Source organism: Pseudopipra pipra, unplaced genomic scaffold (genome assembly GCF_036250125.1).
Source record: "Pseudopipra pipra isolate bDixPip1 unplaced genomic scaffold, bDixPip1.hap1 HAP1_SCAFFOLD_391, whole genome shotgun sequence".
NCBI classification, from domain to species: Eukaryota; Metazoa; Chordata; class Aves; order Passeriformes; family Pipridae; genus Pseudopipra; species Pseudopipra pipra.
This window is the reverse complement of record NW_026990870.1, coordinates 24,887-33,256: the sequence shown is the minus strand read 5'-3', so window position 1 is coordinate 33,256 and position 8,370 is coordinate 24,887. Positions and strand designations below refer to the sequence as shown.

At 39.8% G+C, this 8,370-nt stretch overlaps 1 long non-coding RNA gene across 1 annotated transcript; it reads right to left on the bottom strand.

The window, feature by feature from the left end:
• Positions 1-425: 425 nt before the first annotated feature.
• LOC135408375 (uncharacterized) lies at positions 426-4,978 on the bottom strand. The gene is made up of 3 exons (XR_010427558.1): positions 4,770-4,978; positions 3,286-3,462; positions 426-723 (listed from the first exon to the last, which is right to left on the bottom strand). It is a non-coding gene; the product is annotated as an uncharacterized LOC135408375 (long non-coding RNA).
• Between the last annotated feature and the right edge of the window lie 3,392 nt (positions 4,979-8,370).

Below are 8,370 nucleotides of genomic sequence, written 5' to 3'. Positions count from 1 at the left end.
AGTAATGAGGTATAACCAATGGCTCAAGAGCAGCAGCATAATACATGCAGATTAGCAAACTCTGCACCTAATGGTTCAGGTTCAGGTTCAATGGGCTTCACCAGCCCAGGTGTTGTTCTGCAGGCAGCGCAGCAGCTGAATTTTGTTGCAGCCCTGGCAGCCCTGTGAAGTTTCTTGCTGTTGTTTGCAGCAAAGAACAAGCTTTGCTGAGACAACATGTCACAGAAGCAAATACAGTCCTCAAGAGAGAATTCAGTAGTAGTTGCAGTGATCCCAAAGTATAGCACTTGTAAGTGAGACACTGGCTAGCCAGAAACCACCAAGCTGCGCAACACTAAACCATTTTTATTTTGGGCAAGGAAGGTGGAAATCCATAAGTCCAAGGCACTGTCAACAGAATTAAAAGATTGCCCAATGGAAGGAAGTTTTGGAACTCTGACTACTTATTATTTTTTATTTTTTTATTTGTTCTTAGTTTCTTCCATTTTTATAGTGTTTTCTATTAGCTGTGTAAGTTACTATCACTACCCTGAGCACCACAGCCAGTATTTCTCTCAGTAACACAGGCTCTGATGTCCAGTCTTGTGCATCTTGCATATGTAGACTCCATGCTTCAGCACCCTCCTGGCTGGAGCTAACCTTCCTTCTTACTGCAAACCAGGGAGAAGGGTGAAGGCAATAGCCTTAGGGATACCAGGCTTGTTTAAACTAAGCCATCATTATCTGGCAGAAAGGGAAGAGAGAATAAATCAAAGACAAAGCTGTGACTGACTATGCAAAAAAATCATATGACTGCAACATCCTCATGTGATTGTTGCATTTTTGTTGTTATTCAGTCAACTACATCCCAGTTGAAATGTCAGGTTTCGAAGCCATTCACAATTATTTTTTAAACCATGTGGGACATTAATTGCACTCCTTTGTTTCCAGGTTGTTAATCCTAGAAGTGAAAAGTGACCTTCAAACACTGTGGTTCAGCACAAGTCTGCTGGGGAGAAAGGAGGTTTGAACACTCATTCCCAGGAGGGTTTTGAGAACCTCCAGAGGAAAGCTGCTGACAACAAATGCCTGTTAATTAAAAACAAAAATTTATCAGCCTAAAAACAATAAAGTTGGTTAGGATGGAGTTTTTTGCCATGTTATTTGATACATGAAATTGTTACATAAATTTTGAGTGACAGTCTCAATTAGGACCAGCTGGTGGAAATTATTAAACATGTTGTAAATAGACTTCAAAGGCACTGAAGATCAGGCCTGTGGTTAGAAGAATCCAAAGCCACCAGGGCTGGGATAATAACTAAAAGGCGGCTTTACTGTGATGCTGCAGTCCTTCACGTTCTCCCTACTCAGCTCTTGGGCCTTAGACTACACATTCCTGAAGGGCTGAGGTAGAAAATCTTTGGGTCTGCTTGTGCTGTGGCTGCAGCCAACAACATTTATAAGAAAAGAGGAGAGGAGGAAACCATATAAGAAGAGAAGAAAAAGCTAGGAGGAACAGAGGTGTAAAAGAAGTGAAAATAAGAATAAAAAGCCAAGGAAAAGTATGATAAGTGAAGGCTGAAGAGACCACTTGCAAACTGAACTGACTTCTCCAAATGTCCCAGCCATAACTGACTGTGTCTGAAAATGAGCCTATCTGAAACACTGAAAAGTTGTTTGAAACTGGTGGAACATCACCAGATCTTAAATTAACCTTATACTTTTTACATTATTATTCTTGGTCTCTGAGAAACAGCTTTGCAATTTAAACAACTGAATTGAATTGTGCAACTACAAAGGAGAAAAGGTTTAAAATATACCCTAAACATTCTCTTAGCAAAGAAACACACATTCAGGGAGATTTAGGGCTTCATCTGACAAAGAAGTGCGTGGGCAGGAAGTGCTTGGTATCTCACAGCTTTAGTGCCTCAGTTATTAAATCTCATTGAGGAGATACACATCTCTGCTACCTGAAGGCCTGTCAGATGACAGGGTGTGAACACAGCATATGTACCTGCATGTCCAGACTGACAGAGCTGGCGTGCTCACACTGCTATCACACTGCCATCAATGCAACATGAATACAGGAATTGTTAATCACTGCTCACTAGAACTTAAAAAAAAAAGGAAAAAAAATGGAAAGGAAAAAAAGAAGAAGAGAGAAAAAAAAAAAAAAGAAGGGATTTGAAGAATGAACTTGGTTTTTAGCCAAGATAGCAAAGGAAAATGAGACAATCTTGTTTTGGCAACCAGGTATGTTTAGGTAAATGCTGTCTGCCATTACCAGTGTTCTTTCAAGGGAACTCTGCTTAAGGCTGGACAAACTCCCTTTCTGGGAAGAAATCATCTGTGTCTCACTTCACATGGGACAATGGCCATCAGCTGACTGAACTGAACATGTAAACAAAGCTGCCTCACCAGTCTGCAGTTCTTGTTGTACCGGAAAAAAAACCTCCTGATCAGTTTGTGGTATCATCAGTCTCAGTTTATCACTAAAAAATGCATTAACCCTTGCTACTGATCAAAGAGGCTTTTAGTAATTCTAGTACCTTTATTTTTTGCTTTTGTAGTAGCTAAAGCTGTGCATTTTACCATTTCTTATGGGAAGGTATTTCCTTGCAGTCATACATTTCTCCAAATTCCTGTGTTGGAATTGGTCATAGAATCATAGAATTTTTAGGTTGGAATAGACCTGTAAAATCATTGAGTCCAGCCATTAACTCAGCACTACCAAGTCCACCATGTCCCCAAGTGCCACATCTACATGTCTTTTAAATTTCTCCCAGAATGGTGACTTGATCACTTCCCTAGGCAGCCTGTTCCAATGCTTGACAACCCTTTCTGTGTAGAAATTTTTCCTAATATCCAATCTAAAATTGTTTGCAATCTAAAGATCTTTTCCAAACTTGGCATTTGGTGACAGTACAGGAACACAGAATGACCACAGCGTGTCTGAGGAAGCTGGGGTTGTTTAGCCTGGAGAAAAGGAGGCCCAGGGGTGACTTTATCACTCTCTACAACTACTTGAAAGGAGGTTGTAGTGAGGTGAGGATCAGTCTCTTCTTCCAGGTAGCAACCAACTGGATAAGAAGAAATGGGCTTAAGAGGCACCAGGGGAGGTTTAGATTTTTTTGTGATACAAGTTATTTTTGGCCTGACTTCCTCTTAAGGGAAGGCTCGAATGAGCATGCCAGCTCTCTGCTTTTTTAGGGGAGTTTCTCACTGGTCCCTCCCTACAAATGCTAAACTCCCTGCTTAGTCATAGCCATGTGTGTGACAGTGCCCCAAAATTCTTCATGAAAGAACCTCGTGGGGAAGATAGAGGAATCCAAGAAAACATCTGCAGAATTCGACATCAGCAAATTCCCACAAGAGCTCAGCCTTGAGATTCAAACCCACAGAGTGCCCCAGTCCACTCATCCTGCACAGGTGGACTTGGCTTCCTTGCTCATGGAAGTGCTAATTCGTGCAGATGACCAGCAGCTGAGGACAAAGCACGAGAACAGATACTGACCCTCAGATTGCACCACACACTTTTTTTTCAAAGGTGTGTAAAAAAGCAAGTTTGTTCAGGTAGGCTGGTTGGGGTTTTTTTAACTATGATGACAGTGAAGGAGGAGATGTAGCTATCCTGATAATCCCAGTGCTCTGTGGTGGTAGCCTGCAGTCTTCCAAAGCCTCTGTAAGCTTCTGGCTTGCTCCATGTGCAACTCAGCCGACCCACTTTCAGTGTTACAGCTGCCACAGTTAAATTACAATCTGAACATTGGTTTTACTCTACTACTTTTCTCATATTGATTTAATGAATTGTTAATGATGTGGTTTAGAGTCACCATGATTCATCAAGACACAGACCTCTTCCAATCAGAAGAGCAGATAATGTTGTGAAGGTACATGATTATTGCGGCATGAGACCCATATTTTGCATCATATTATAATGAAATCAATTTGGGCCTCCCTGTTGCCCAGAGGTATTAAAGATAGATTTTGGTATCATTCAGCTCAAGAGAGAAATCAAATTTTTGCTGAAAAGTTCTTTTCTCTAAAGATATCTAAAGATATTCGTTGATATTTTGGCTAGGAAAAGAAGAAAAAGTTCTTCAAAAAAAGCGATCCAGAAGCAATAAAATCAGTAAACCTCAAACAAAAAGGTGACCTGTCAAAGTGAATATAGTTAAGAAGAACATCTGAACATCTGCTATGTAGTTACTTCGGTGAGAGGACACCGAAGGAGAAGTAGTCTCACAGGTAAAGCTCCTTTAAAACTTTTCTAAGAAACAAGGTAAACTGAATGTACTCAATTGTACCTTATTACCCTGTATATGCTGTTTCACTTATTATGGGCTACGGTTAAGAGTTCACCACACAAGCTCAGTTGTTTTATGGTCCAGTGAAATTGCCTTGACTGCTTAAAATTAACCTCCACGTTTCCCTGAAATAGGACTCAGAATTAATGAAAAAGCTGGCAGCTGAACTTCAGCATAACATACTCTTTAATGTGTTAACATCAAAAAAGTGGGCAAAATGCTGCATTTTTGCACTGTATTCCCACTGACTCATGGCAGTAATTCAGAGAGTAGTCTCTTCCATAGAGGTTGGACTCAGCAGTGAATATACAGGCAATAGAGACAGAAGAAAAAAGATTATTATATTACATAGCAACCAGCTTTCTATTTAGAAGCCCAATTTAGATAGTAACATTTATGGCATAAAAGGAAGGCAAAATCTGGGCTAGTGGAGCTATTGTGCTCCTAGTGGTATGTTGGTGTCACCCTAGGATTTAAATCCACCTGGATCCACCTTCTGTGGCTGACAGCACTGAGGAAGACTCATTTGAAGGCCTAGAGGGAAATAGAAGGAAAAAGGTCATATGGGGTTTGGTTTGGGTTGGGTTTTTCCAAGTTTGCCTGCTGCCACTTGCACAGACTGGTCATGGCTTTGTGGGGCTGTGGGTTAACAAGTGAGGCACTGGAGGAACAGTCTGGCTGTGCTGTAACTTGCCCATTCCCACACATCCATCACTACATCGACTCATCTTTGGCTGCTGCAGAGTAACAGGTGGCAGGATCAGGCCCTGATGTCACAATACAGCACTGGCAGGGCAGAGGAGGACACTGAAGCTGGTAATGCAGCTGTGCAGCCCCCAAATCAGCATTTTGGCAGGGTTACTGCCCTGGCCCATGGCTGCAGGGACTCCTGCTTGTGGAAACTTCAACAGGAACTGCTGTTTCACTGGGACAAAAGTATATTTTTAATGTCCTTATCCCAAAGGCATTACATAATAATCTTTAACAGTTCTGATCACATGTGGGCAAGGAAATACATTAAATATATAAGAGTTAGTCTTCTGAATTCATCTTAAATACCAATATCCTCTATTTATATGATAGGAGCAGTAAATTTGCACTGATTCTGTTCTAAATCTACACAAGAATATGGTTATTTTATTTCAGCTTTCTTTGCCAATACTGGGAAATCTAACACAGCTTTACTGTGTGAGAACCAAAAAATTGATTTAATACAGCAGCCTACTTGCAATCCTGGGCTTAAGTGAAATACTGAGGGTAAAATCTGTCTAGTGTGTGTCTAGCACTGATCACCAGATCTATGAGCTCTGCACGAGAAATACTGTATAACATGGCAAGAATCATTACAGAAAATGTGTGTGCACCATGTAATAGAAATATTTGCTTCTTAGATCTATAATTTAAACTATCTCCCCTAAAAGAACAAAATAGCTTAACAAATCTTCCCTCAGCCACACTGCTTAATTGCAGCTGGTTTATCAGAGCACTACTGTACCCAGTGGCCTGGGAGGAAGAGAAAGCTCTTTCGTGCCTAATATAAGAGGTTTCACTGCAAATGATTCAGACTGCAAAAAGTTCAGTTCTGCTGTACATGGAAAGAAGTCATTAAGTTATTAAAAAAAATTTAGATCCAATGTGTGGTATTTGACATTCTTCTCAGTAAGGAATATTATATCCAATCTGAACAGTCTGAATTTAATCCTGTACTGTAAGTATCTGACATCAAAGTATAAAAAATGGAATAGTCCTGAAGAAAAACTAAATAAATGAGAAGTGTAAGTGAAGAGGAGAAAAACAGATTTTACATTTAAACCTCTATAAATTTACATTGATTTTTCATCCTGCAGTTGTGGTGAGTGGTGTTCAAATTAAGGCAAAATAATATGTTTTTATAAAATAAGAACAAAATGATGAAATGAAAATAGATATAATTTGATCTTTTAGTTCCCAATTGTTTGCTACATTTCAGAAAATCTAGTTCTTCTGTTCTTACAAAATAACTTTTGAATACAAAACTGGTTATTGAATGGTGTATTGTAGAATGAAAAATAAAAACATAAGAAAAGTCAGTATTTGCTAAGACATAGAGGCCAAGGAAACCCAAGCTGCAAATAATTCTTCAGTGAGCAATTTTCTTAACAGTAGAATTTCCATGGATATTCTGATAGCAAATAAAAACTACAATATATGGGTGCTGAGGGCAGATTAATTACTAATAAATGTCCATGTACTTGAACTTTATTCAAATTGAGGAGTTTAATCAAGACATTGATGAAAGTAAGGAAATGTAGTTTATAGCCCAAACAGCTATATTTGTTTTATTTAGAATATAATGGGAAGTCAGATCTTCTTTACCTTGCCATGCTGTTTTTTGTCTGGGATGAAATTCAAAAGTCTAAAACTGGGAGCAAACGATTAAACTATTTACCTATTTTGACAGCTTAATTACTGGATTTCACCCAGATACACACTTAATGTTCTCTTCCCCTTCTGTGCCCGAATACTTTTACTTTGAACATAAAGATGTTTACATTTTTAGGCAGAAGTAATCTTCTGAGTAGCAAAACTCAGCTGGAGGTCACTGATCAGCAAAAACGAGCCTCCCAGTGAAAATGCCAATTGATGCCCTTTGCTGCGATGGTGTTGCTGCTTGGCAGCGGAGTGAGAAGTGGCTTGGCAGTGCTGGGTTAAACACTGGTCTTGATGATCTCAAAGGTGTTTTCCAAGCTAATTGGTTCCATGGTTCTACAAGTAGAGAGCATTGCTGAGGCATCATGTCACAGGGCTGGAACACTGCCAGCAGCAGCCTCTTTTCAGATCAGTATTTTGCATGGATATGGTTTCCACCAATTCCTCAGAAGAAATTCAGCTCTGGATTCTGGCAGATGTCTTTACCTGATAAGACATCTCAAAATTTTCTCATAGAACCACAGATGAACTATTGCAATAGTGAGATCAGTTTATTTGCTTTAATTTTTTGGTTGTGTCTTAACAGCACAAAAGGGAGTTACGATGCCTATCTCCTCATCTAACTGAAGCATTGTAGAAAGCTTCATGGTAAGCGCTCAGGACCAGGTGACTTAGGAGAGAAGGGAAAGAGAATTTTCAGAAAAAAAATGTTCAAAACATAACTACTGTCTTGGGCTGCTTTGCAGAGGGTCTGCAAGACAGGATTCTTCATCATCCTCTCCATCTCAGGTGGGGAAACAGAGAGCACAACGAGGTGGGGTGTTCCAAACATCATCTGTAGCTCCAAAAAAGATACATGAATACAAAGAAGGCGACTTCTTTGGCACTCTACTCCTTGGGTAAATAATTTACTTTGATTTCTACTAGTAAGGTAGAAAAATCAAGAGAAGGGAGAATTAGTAATACTTTAAGCAAAATGAGCACTGCAAGTATAACAATATGTAAAACATCGTGCAACTGTATATGCAGATATCAATGACCACCATTAGCGCTCTGCCCACTGCGCTGAGGAATGGCAGTGTATTTCTGACCCTGTATATCCCCCTAGCAACTCCAATACCCTGTTAAAGATGTGCTTGCAGTGACTGAAAACATTTGAAGGCAACTTTGATTTATTTTTTTAATCCATATGAAATGGGAAGATTCTGAAAGAAAGTGATTGAAGGTGCCATTTTATTTTGGTGAGCAGCCCACTGAAACATCGTAAAGCAGCTCCCCCTCCCTCTGGATAGCCCAGCATGGTCTTCCCAGGAGCTAATACAGTCTTCCTGGGATAGACATGACACTGACGACTGCTCCTTTGTTTAAGTAGCTAAAAATGTTTCTAGCTATCTAAATTCAGGGGAAACAGAACACTGTATGTAAATCACAAAGTGTTTAGTTAAGAATCGTCTGCCAGGTCTCTGAGGCTCTTAGAACCACAGCAACTTTAAATAAAAAAGTAAGGAACAAACTGCATTATGAAATTTTTGAAGTCAAATGTAGCAAGGCTTAAGGACATTACTTGAGTGTCCTGAAAAGCCCAGGGAGGATATTTACCCTGCTCTATAGTGACAAGCTTTGGACTTCAGGTGACATTTGTTAGCAAGCTTCAGCATGGTGTGTTCATGTGGAT